The sequence below is a fragment of the Perca flavescens genome, chromosome 7, assembly GCF_004354835.1.
Source record: "Perca flavescens isolate YP-PL-M2 chromosome 7, PFLA_1.0, whole genome shotgun sequence".
NCBI lineage: Eukaryota > Metazoa > Chordata > Actinopteri > Perciformes > Percidae > Perca > Perca flavescens.
In genome coordinates, this window is record NC_041337.1 from 8,961,813 (window position 1) to 8,974,183 (window position 12,371).

Below are 12,371 nucleotides of genomic sequence, written 5' to 3' on the forward strand. Positions count from 1 at the left end.
CCCACCACGCTACCAAGGGAATTAAAATGTTTCCCCTGTGGCCGGGTTGGCTCAGTGGTAGAGCAGACGCACATATACTGAGAGGTTTATGCCTCGACGCAGAGGTCCAGGGTTCGAATCCGACCTGTGACGATTTCCTGCATGTCTTCCCCCTTTCTCACCTAGCTGTCCTGTCAAAAATTAAAGGCAACAAAAAAGAAAATGTTTCCCCTAAGCTCAGCCGTTTCTGGCATTACAGTGTTGGACAAAGTCAGAGAAAAGTACATTACGGGACACTGTAATTTTGGTTGTATGTACAGTATGTATGACTGCTGAATATTCACTTATATCTTTTTGACAATAATTGATATAAACAGTGGGCACTGTTGTACCATTCGTCTTAGATGTTGCTGGCTGCGATTGCTGGGACGTGTACTGGCTCTTACCTTTCACAAGAAGACAAACGTAATACCTGCTTTATCTCTGTGAAAAGACAAATAGCAATATTTATCTGGAAGGCAACCAATATCAATTTTCAAAGCTTACGTTTATTGTTTTGGTTCTATTCGCCAATATATTTATGTCCTTAGAGCCCAGTCTATCACACTATTAACTAACAACATTTTCTCTTACTGTGCCACTGAAGTAGTCAGCAAATCAATCGGTCAGCCGACTGCAGTGGGTTTGATGTTTTGATGTCGGGCCAAAGCACAACGATGGATGTGCCAGTCCTCCTGTTCACAATGTTGACACAAAGCACAAGATTGAATATAAACATGCATTCCACCCGCTCCCATGTAGTTACTGCTGTTTTACCCTCACTCTGTAGTGTTCACTTATAATAATCGGACTCATTCCAAGAACATGGTTTCTGACAACTTCATGCTCTGTAAAAGATCTTAGCCTGCACAAATACACCACCCTGTGTTAAGTAAGAGTATTGCTTTTGGAGGGTTTGTTTACATCAGGAATAAAAAGTGCGTATGACATAGAAACCTCTGGATGGATAGATGAAGCTGAGTCAAGGCACTGGCCCAGCAGGCGCACGCACTTTGGCTTTACAATTAATTCTAAAGACAAATGAATTAAATTTGTCTTTAGAAAGAATCAATAGAAGAAAAAAAATGTAAATAAACTTTTTTGAAGGAAAATCTATTTCTGCAAATGAACAATGGGGAAAACAATATTAGATCATTTTAACTTCAGGCCTATATGCGGCAAAATGCTGTTAAATTAAGTGATAAGTAGTTTTACATTCCTTTATGTTACAATTTAAATAAAGTATCAGCTGGAAATGGCACTACGCACAGTATGACACACTGACAGGTGCAACAACACAATCAAAAGTCAGTGCACTATAATTTAAATTTCCTGAGAAAGTAGCTACAATATAGTTTTTCTCATGATTGTTTTTTATTTTTTGTTGAGAAAACAGTTTAAAGAAATTTCCCTCCTCTGTAACTTTAAACTTAGTAACCTGCTACTTGTACTTTTGACATTAAGGGATCTAACAAGTTGAATCAAATATATTCCAAGTCTAACAGACTAAAATTAATAAAGACAATAACAACATCTACCACACAAATTAAATCATTACGCAGTACAGCATGGATGCAAAGAGCACTCACTTCTGAGGTAAACTGAAGTGCGCAACATCCTCCTGCAGCAAGCATCCAGCACACCTCTCCATCCCACCCTGCTGCTCTGGCTCCGGAGAAAAATGAGGCACAAATCCCCCAGACATGTTTTATAAGGAAGCAGCTGAGAGCAAATGTCTCGCTTGTTTCCGGGTAACGTTGGAAACAACGCTGGAAACTGCGCACTACGTCGCAATAGGCTAATCAAATCATGGCCATGCGCATTTCTCACTCGCCTTTATAAAATACGTTTGAACAGTTTCAATACAAATTATACAATAAAAAAATGAAGCATGAAAATTGCAACATTAGAAAACATCATACGGTACAAGGACAACAGTAAACAAAAGACGCACGTTACTAATACAGCCGACCGCGCGCACTACAGAAGCACTACACCTGAATCCATATGCATGATGGTAACGTTATTTTATCCACTGGAGCAAATCACGTTCTAGCTGGATGTAAATAAACACTCTCTCTCTTGAAAAGGGCGATGACTTACTATACCGACAGCGCCTCTTTCATCGCAACAGGTCGTCCGTGTTCAAACTATTTCAAACTATTTCTACTCCGTCATTAGCTGTCATTAGCTCCCATTAACCTGCCATTATCGAATCCAGAGTGGTCCCTTGCTCTAATGAAAAATACTGGCCATCGACATATTCACAGCGACACAAACAAGCCACGCCCACCAACACACACCACCGTTTCCTGATTGGACGTCGCTGCGAAATGCGTCAACAGGATCACGTGCTTTTGACGCAGGTTTACAAAGGGCGCACAGTCGAAACAAGAGGATCGACTTCCCTGTACTTCCGGTTTAAGCTGAACTTCCGTTTCTTTCCTCTTTTAGGAAAACAAATGTATTATCAAGCTCATACAAGTGATTCTATCTATCTATCTATCTATCTATCTATCTCTCTCTCTCTCTCTCTCTCAACTGTATTCTTGAAAATGCTAATTTACTTGCAATGTTATTGTTCATTATGAACAATAACAGTGCAAGTAAATTAGCATTCAAGAATACAGTTCACTAACCTGCTAGATTACATTTCCTTTCAAATAAGTAAACCACAGGGAGATGAACAAAGAAGAGAAGTTGATTTTGTGGGCTTAACCCTTGGGTTGACTTCGGGTCACATTGACGGGTTTTCAATTTTTGTTTTATAATAGGAAAATATAGGACGTAGAAATAAAAGCTGAAAATGTGTAGAAGAAAAATTTAACAATTTAAATCGTTGGAAAAAGCAAATACAAACTGTGGAAAAAAAGGTGTCAAAACGTATAACAAAAGGTTTGACAGAAAGACAACAAGGGTTAAGCTGTTTCCATCAACAGAAAAGTAAAATCTTAGCTTAATGTGGATAAGTAGATAAAGTGTCTAAATCTAAATCAGATTTAGTTCAATTATAGGGTATGCTAACTAATAGGGTATGACACCTTTATAAATAAATTATACACATCTTAATGGTACATTTGCACCCTTAGGCACCTAAATTAAAATGCTCAAAAAGGCACTGACGACCTGGTTTCAAAAGTACTGTCTATACAATTTGATATTTATTACTAAATAAGCAATAATCACACAAACAGGGAACTACACCCATTTTAGACATGCTATTCCTGTGGTCAAGGACATAATATTATTAAACATGAACTGTCTCCCCAATCCAAAAACTAGATTGCAAAAACTCACATTTGTGATGTCATCAGTCTGCAACTGCTGCATTGACAATAAATCAGCAAAGATGTTACAACTTAAACTGATAGAACCCAGGGGAATTTTCTGAGTATATGGGTACAATTCCAGAACTGAGAATACAATAGAATAAAGCTCATTTGGGTATAAAAAAAACAAACATTCTGTGGGTAAGGCTTGGGCGATCTCAGAAATACATGTCATCACCTTTTCCAGCTGAAACCTGCCCACTTCAGAACACCAATAAAAGCAAGGACAAAAACATAAATAGCCTACAGAAATGTCTAATTTGATATAACCCACATTGTTCTAACTTTGGCAGAAAAGTGTGTCTTCATGTAGGACCCCAAAGAGAGAAGCTGATGAAGAACAGAAGGACTAATTAACATGGAAAACAATCTCACGTGTACTAAATGTCTGCAACTGGAAATGTATGATCTTAAACCATTATGTACCCTTCATTTAGCTATGGGCATATACAATAATAAAGTAACTCTGGAAGTATGTACAAGTAATTCCAAATCTTTTATTTACCCACCACCGGATTTCATTACCTCAAGTGCGGTTTTTGTTCAAATTTATGTAATTAATAATAGTGATTTCCTAACTTCATACATTTTTTCCTAATACACTTTCTATTAATGTATGGTGTACATAGTATTTAGTAATTTCACAGCGTCATTTTGTATACAGTAGATGCTCATAAAATATATAGTATTCTAATTATTTAAGGTCATTACATTTACTTTGGATCTGTTCGTTGTACTTCTTTTTGTTGCTGTAACTATTCTGTTTCTCTGCATGTGCTCAATTAAGTTGAGCTTATCTCATCTTTTTCTGATCTTCCTTTACATACATTTTATTTTCAAATTGCACATAATACAATATACTAAACTTTATTTATATAGCACTTTAAAAATTAAAACTGTGGTTGGGATATTTCTTAAAATTATACAAATTGTTTTCAGTTTGCTTTTTATTTGTTTCATTTCAATTTGACTTTGCTGTTTTCAGTTTGCCCCTAGTTTGGCCTTAAGACCACAGCAGGGGGCATCCTAACCCAACAATCATATTCAAACTTCACTTTCCTCTGTATGCGTCACTCCATCTAAGGTTTGGATCATTTCAACGTGGGCTGATGTAAATAATTTGCAGGATGTTGTGTGTGTGCTTGTTTCAACGTGTGTAAATTTTTTAATAAACATGTCAGTTTAAGTATTGAGAGGCCACTATCCCACGCTTTTTTTCATCAGCCTGATAAATTATATTAAATTATGTACTAAGTCAGCTTTATCAATAAATTATCATTAGTATACAATCAACTACATGGTCTACAGTTTACTACAGGGTGTGATGTGTGGACAGTTGCATCACTGGAAAGAAAAAAAAAAAAAAAAAAAAAAAAGACAATGCCTTCCAGATTGTTTCCAGCAGATGTTGGTAATAGACAACGACAGCAAGGAGCTATGTGCAGGAAACAGACGGGATATCAATTTAAGTTTCCGTTGTCGTTTGCCATTTAGGTGTCTATGGAAACAAAATATTTAATTTGAGCTTTTCAATTTCCATCATTCATTCATTAGTATATTCATTTCTTTGATAATGCAGCCCTAAATCCCTCAGTCCCTTACTTTAATAGTGATTTTAGTCATGTTGGATAGTTAGACTCCTTATAATAATACCCTAGGAGGGGAAAAAAACATAATATAAAGTATTGCCTCATACCACATATGACAATAACCTGCAGTTTATTAACAACAAACACATTTTGTGGTGACTTTTTATAAGGGTTGAAAGTGTCATTACATAAGCATTGATTAAAAACCCACTGGCCTTTGACACATCTGTCTGATAGTTACAAGTAGGATGTGTCTGGTCACTCCCTCATGCGTCAGTGGGGCCCCATATTTGTCTTACAGTGGGCCCCTCCCTTAATGTGGATCCCAGCTTTGAAATTGCATAGTACATTTCCCATGATGCATGCTTTTATTTTTTTCAAAGTATGTGAAAGTACATTACATTTCTCACCAGATGTCACGCATTTTGGATTGTGAGAGAATGTCTATGTGAGTCTGGGTGGATGCATACGGTTGTGTTCATGCAAGGGTGTTGTTGCACGAGAAGAAAAAAAAAAAACCCTTTCACTGCTGCCAAAGTTTCAAAAACATAAATCATTTCATCAGGTTCAAGTGGAGTACATTTCTGAAACTTCCTCTTCCTCTGAAACTCTTCAATGTATTGCTTTGCTTATGAATTAGTCGATTGGTTGGTTCTTTAAGTCTTAAAAACCTAAAACAGGTTAAACAGCTAGAGTTGTGTTAATTGATTCCAGGTCAGCGTTTTGAACACAGATCTTGGACGGGATATTTTGTTAGCTTGTGTACTGATTTAGATATTTATCCCTGATTGACCTTCCTGCTTTGATACCGTGTGTATTTCAGCCTGTGTAGATTCACACAGCCATTTGTTTAGCTATTTCACAGACCACTAAGTGATTAAATTGTCCACAATAATTAATTCTGACAACTGTTTTGTTTACTCTTCTCCACAGTAACAGTATTGCCTACTTACAGATGTATGTAGTATAACTTTCTTTCCAGGCTAAGATCTAAGCACGCAGCCAGTTATCCAGTCACTCAGCTCTATCTGAAGACACTTAGACGGCATTAAGCTATCATATTAGCACTTATCTGTTTACTAAGTATTTGAGGACGTCTGGAGACTTAGCTCTATAAATGTGCTACCTCTTCATTTTTAGTGGCTGTAAACCACATTTTGTTTATGTAAATGATGTAGCACACTGCTTGTATGAAAGGAGTTGCTCCTAGTGACAATACACCTTTTTCACGGCAGACTTTTTGACTTGTCACAGTAGGAAAAACACAGGTGAAACTAATTTAGTTAACAATGGCTCAGTTCCATCAAGTGTCCCAGTGAAAGGGACAGTTAGCCAGCACGCACAATAGACCTTTTTCACGGCAGACATGTTGACATGTCATAGTAGGAAAAGCACAGGTGTATTCAAAACCATTAATGATGGCTGCATTCCACTAAAGGAGAGGCCCTGGTATTGTGCATGCAGATAGCCTGTTTACACGCACGTTAGACATTTCCCTTCGTTTGTGCCCTTCGTTTATACGCAAACGGAGAATTCGCCTCTGAAAACGATTCTTTCTAAAAACTCCGGCCAGAGTGGAGATTAGGGCTGGGCGATATGGACCAAAAGTCATATCCTGATATATTTTGGCTGAATATCGATATACGATATATATCCCGATATTTTTTCCGCAAAGTGAGAGCTTTGAGAGATGTCACAAGTAGTTTCATAGAAACCGGCTATTTCAGTGAACAGTTGCAAAATCAAATGAATAAATAATAACGTGGTTCATGATTTAATGCTCAGCTGTTAAACAAATAATAAAATCTAAACATAAATACTGTATAACAAGGTGGTGTACCTTTTTTGAAATCAAAGCTCCATAAGGTGCACATTTTAATAAATAAAAATCTTAAATAAAAAACCTATAAAATAAAAGAGGCCAATCCAAAAGGAGTCAGCAGCTTGCTTGGAGCAAGGATCAAATTTGAAATATATCGATATATGCAATATGGTCTAATTCCATATCTCATTTCTAAATATATTGATATATTTTTTTTATCGATATATCGCCCAGGCCTAGTGGAGATTTGGGAAAACTTTGTTTGCACGTTTGCATGTAAACTGAGACAAACAGAGGCAGCCAAGGAAGTGAGGAAGAGAAGAGAGAGGAAGTGATTCGTTGCTGTTGTTGCTATTTTTAGGATTCTGATTGGCTAATGTTTTCTTGAGCTTCTCATTACACTGCCACCTACAGGTTTGGCTTGCTCTTGTCGGCATATATACACGGGTACGTGTAACCGAACACTTTTCTGAAAACTGACAGCTGTGCACAATGTTATTTTTTAAAACTGAGAGGTTAAAATATCCGTTTATGAAAATAGCCGGCCACGTGTAAACATAGCATGAATCACTGAAATAGCTTACTGGGACACTTGAGGAAATTGAGCCATCCTTAAAGGTACAATATGTAACATTTCTGCTTTAAAATGTCTAAAAATGACCATACCTATGTTATATATTTTTATGAGTTGTGTTCTTACACTATCCCAAATGTTTCCACCAAATGTCAAACCCAGAGAAATCTGTTATTTTATTTTCAGACACGGCACGTTTCCTTCGCCACTGACGTATTCCCGTCAGTGGCGTCATATAACCTTTCACCCTCCAGTTACTCTAACTTCCGTCAGAACACTGGCACCAAGATGATACGCTCAGGAGTAATTGTAAATCCTACAATTTCACAGAAAAAAAAATACTTGTAACCGCAATACTGCTTTTTTTTGCCATACAGCATCATTTTGTGATTAATTACATCCCACTTTTTATCACAGTAATACAACAGAGACCTTATCTATTTTGAAAGTTCAATATCGATACCACCTTGACGTTACTACAATGTGCTAGCTAACTAACGTTGATGCTAAAGCTTTGTGGGTAACATTATGAGGTTACAACATCGTTCAACACGTTAATAAAGTTATTTTTAGTATGACTGTTTCGACCACAGCTAACAGGACTGAGCTAACCCACGAATAACTTCACTAGTAACGTTAACGTTAGCTGTATAGATAGACGATTAATCTAATGCTAATTTAGCCAAAGTAGCACACCCCGGTCTGTCTGCCTCACTCCCCCGGCGCAGACTCAGTCGGGATGACAGCTGACAACAGCCCCGGGACATATAGCTAGCTAGTTACAGTTAGCCCACAGTAAGCTATCAGCCAGCTACTTTCATTACAGCAACCCCCGGCCAGAACTTATCTCCAGTGCCTGGCGCTTACGACGCTAACGGCAGTTTAATTAAACGTCGGGAAACAGACTATATCAGACCCAGCACCGAATTTCTCCCCCCTTCGCGTTTAGCTGTCTTTACAGTTAGCTAAATTAACCCGACAAAAGGTGGGTTAAGCACCAAAACGAAAAGTTAAGATTACTGAAAAGTGAAGGGGAGACCATTCCGGTCAGCTGGGAGATGTTCTGCTGCTGCACAACAGGCATCGACCGTCCTGGCTCACTATCGCGGAGATTTCCCCGACAATCCCCACCCACATTGTCTCTCAGCCTCGTTTAGTAGCTAGCTAGCGTTACAACAAACCCCGTCCGCCCCGGTGTTGAAACCATCCAAAAGGTAACATTGATATGTGAAATATTTTGTGCTTTAGCTGCTGGCTACTGTTAGCTTGCTGGCTCACTAGCTAACTGGTCAGCTACAAATAAAAATCTAATCAAGAAAAACAATTATGTTGGGGAAACTGCAGCTATTTTATTACAGTAACATGAATAAACGTAACGTGAATACACTTGAATGGTTAAACTCGTCCGTGAACTGATGCATTCTAACCATTGACATATATACAATGGACCAATAGACCCCGTTGCTCTGGAGGGAGACCAGTGAAGGCTATTAGAAGCACTTTTCCGGTGATCACTTGCTTTACTGCGCAGCCTCCAACTGACAGAGACAACGTAAATGTGACGTGAGCAACGTGTCTGAAAGTTGTAAGTCTTCTGGTAGCTGTGACAAGAGAAATCTCAATAATTTCCAATCTTACAGAGACGGAGAGTGTAGGTATATGTAAGGAGATAACATAAGCACAGGCTAATTATTGCTAACTAACAGAACTAAGAGAAGAGATCATATTTCTCCTGTATTAGCTTCTCTGCATTGGCTTCCAGTGAAATATAGGATCGAATTTAAAATCCTCCTCCTGACTTACAAAGCTCTAAATGGTCAAGCACCATCATACTTAGAAGAGCTCATAGTACCTTATTGTCCCACTAGAGCACTGCGCTCCCAGAATGCGGGGCTACTTATGGTTCCTAGAGTCTCTGGAAGTAGACTGGGGGCCAGGGCCTTCAGCTATCAGGCTCCAGTATTGTGGAACCAGCTCCCAGTCTGGGTTCGAGGAGCAGACACCGTCACCACATTTAAGAGTAAACTGAAAACCCTCCTCTTTGATAAAGCTTATAGTTAAGGAGTGAGGAGTTGCAGCGTCCGCCTAACCCGGCCCACCTGCTTCTCCTCATAGTCATCAGTTATATATAATGTATAATTAATAATCTAGCGAGAGTAGAGGGAGGCAGGCCAGTACAGCCCGATCCGGTTGGGGAGAGTTCTAGCCCGACCAGGCACCTCTCTTTAACCTGCCTCTCTTAAGTTATGCTATTACAATTCTAGACTGCCGGGGAGGCTGTTCCTCCCTAAGACACACTGAGCTGCTCTCTCATCTCTACTTGTTACTTTTGTATGCATCCTGTCCAAGAAATGCTTGCTTGTTACTAATCTAGCTCTGGGGAGTTTACTCCCCGGAGTCCTTATGTTTCTTCTTTCTTCCTTATGTTTCTTCTTTCTTCCGGGAAATGCCGAGAATCGCAGAGCATAGCTCTGCGATTCTCGGCATTTCCCGGCCGCATCCTGCTGCGTCCTGCTGCATCCTGCTGCACCCGCCGCACCCACCCGTGCTCTGCAGCGCCACGTCACATCCCGCAACGCCCTGCTGTGATGTTCCTATGCACAGAGTAGTCAGGATCCGGTATAGGAGACTGCACTACTCAGTATGACACGATGTGCCCTGCTATGACATGAACTTCCACGATAACCTTCGAAGTCACTGTGACTTCTAATGTGACTGTTATCACCACTGTTCATCACGCCCCCAACCGGCCCGTCAGACACCGCCTACCAAGAGTCTGGGTCTGCCGAGGTTTCTTCCTAAAAGGGAGTTTTTTCTTGCCACTGTCGCAATAGCCACTGCTAATGCTTGCTCTTGAGGGAATTACTGTAATTGTTGGGGTTTTGGAATTTATAGAGTGTGGTCTAGACCTACTCTGTCTGTAAAGTGTCTCGAGATAACTTTTGTTATGATTTGATACTATAAATAAAATTGAATTGAATTGAACATGCTAGTTAACATTAGTAATTAAACCTAAACAGCTAATGTAAGTCGAAACTGCCTGCAAGCTTTTCCTGTAGTGTACGGTAATTCCTCTACTGTGCAACAGTAAGTCACTTGGTTATGACACAATCGTTAGCTTATTTTTACAAAAACGTCTCCTACGGAGCTATAACGTGAGGTACAAGGTAATGGAGCCTTTTATACATTGTCGTGTTTCTTTATAAATAAACAATGGACAAATAGAGTCTTTAAACGCTTCAGATGTAAAGTTATTCGCAGTCAAGTGACGCAAAAAAAAAATCACGGTCAGTGTAATGCTAACAAGAGGTGATCCCTTCGTAGCAACAAAATGGCGCCATCGGAGGTTCGCGTTCTGAAGCGAAGCTTACCCCCTTGATTCTAACCGGCAGCGAAGGTGTTTAACACTAAAAACTCCCATAATTCCACGCAACTTCCCAACGTCATCAAAAATCCAGTTTTACCGTCCATTGTTTTGGTTGAGAGACCCCTAGCGGCAGAAAGTTACATATTGTACGTTTAAGGTTATCAATTTCGGCTGTGCTTTTCCTACTATGACAAGTCAAAATGTCTGCTGTGAAAAAGGTCACATACTGGTACTTCGCTAAAACTCAAGGCTGCGCCCCCTTTCGGGGGATAGAAAACGGACGGTCCCATAGAAGTCAATGCAATTTGACGTGTGTTTGGATCATAATTTTGACAAATTTGTGTGGACTTTTTTCTTGTTAAACAGATGGTTTGTTTTATACACATGTCTAATGTTTATATTGTGACCTTGCCTGAACCTGAGCATTCACAATACCTTAATAAACTAAGTTTGATCGCCACTGGTCTGGTCTATACCCTGGAGCCAAAGCCCATCTATCAGGATCTATATTAGGGCATTATGGCAAAAGGACAAATCGAAGACAGGTTTTTGGATGTATTGTTGGTGCAACGAACTACTCAGCAACCTTTCGGCATAGTTATTAATAAAAAACTGTTTGTTTAAAGTAAAAGTTTGGAGCGTTATGCTGGAACTCGGGATTGTTTTCCCCTAAAAGTGGGCGTGAAATCGGTTAGTGACATTCTATGACGTTGCGCCGGTTGTGTCCATAGACTGTATAGTCTATGGTTGTGTCCATAGTGTATACATCTATGGGTTGTGTCCCGCAACGTGGAACTAGCTCACCTAAATGGAATGCAGGCTCTATTAATGTAATCATGTGCATCTCCTACTATGACAAGCCAAAAAGTCTGACCTTTTGGTCAATTAACCATTAAGTTTATCACCCAACTCTGCAGTTCCCCTAAGCTCTGCTGAGTGTTTTAGGATCTTTCAGCTCATTGTTCTGGTTTTATCTCTGCAACTTTACTGTTTTCAAGCAGCTGCAGGCAACAAAAAATCTACACATTAACCCACTGTGCTACCTAAACCACCAGCACCAAACAGCACACAAAGTTAGCTGGTGAGCACCATGAAGCACTAGCAGCGCCATGCCGCTCATGTATGAGCATACATTCACGTCACAGAGGTAACCATCAGTAATTAGCAATGTCTGAAAACTCCAGAAAGACCGTTTAAAAGCACTTACCGCTGTTCTGAGGAATTTTCTGAACCCATAAAAGACTCTAACCACCGGGATGAAACCATACCGTCCGCTGCACAGTAAAACAGATGTTTAACCTGTTTTCAAAGTGGCGACTCAGGTTGGCTACCTGTCCAGGTGCATGGTAGGCTATCTGTCTGGCTGCCATCTTTGTTTTGATTGGCAAAGAGAGGCGCAAGTCGGGAAACTGTTAAAAAGGGCTTTCGTCATTTCAGCGGAGTTTTTTTTTTAGATTGTTAGAAGAGTCTTGAAATTCTGGAAATACATTGTTTTTTTAATGACCTGTTTTTCAAATATCACCAGTTAGTCTAATTATCTTTTAGAGACCGATGGTAACATAAGCCTATTTTAATACTTCCACTAAAAGTTAGTGGAGGCCAAAAGCAGAGCTAAAAGAAGAGACAATATTGGACTTACATATCCACCAGGTAGCCAGATACCATAGGCCTA

General features: G+C 39.5%; 1 long non-coding RNA gene across 2 annotated transcripts; it reads right to left on the reverse strand.

Moving 5' to 3' along the window:
• Nucleotides 1–157: 157 nt before the first annotated feature.
• On the reverse strand, nucleotides 158–12,055 carry LOC114559391 (uncharacterized). 2 transcript variants are annotated; one of them, XR_003693088.1, is made up of 3 exons: nucleotides 11,907–12,055; nucleotides 613–713; nucleotides 158–462 (listed from the first exon to the last, which is right to left on the reverse strand). It is a non-coding gene; the product is annotated as an uncharacterized LOC114559391 (long non-coding RNA). The 2 variants fall into 2 exon arrangements; XR_003693087.1 differs by lacking the exon at nucleotides 11,907–12,055 and adding an exon at nucleotides 1,608–2,257.
• Between the last annotated feature and the right edge of the window lie 316 nt (nucleotides 12,056–12,371).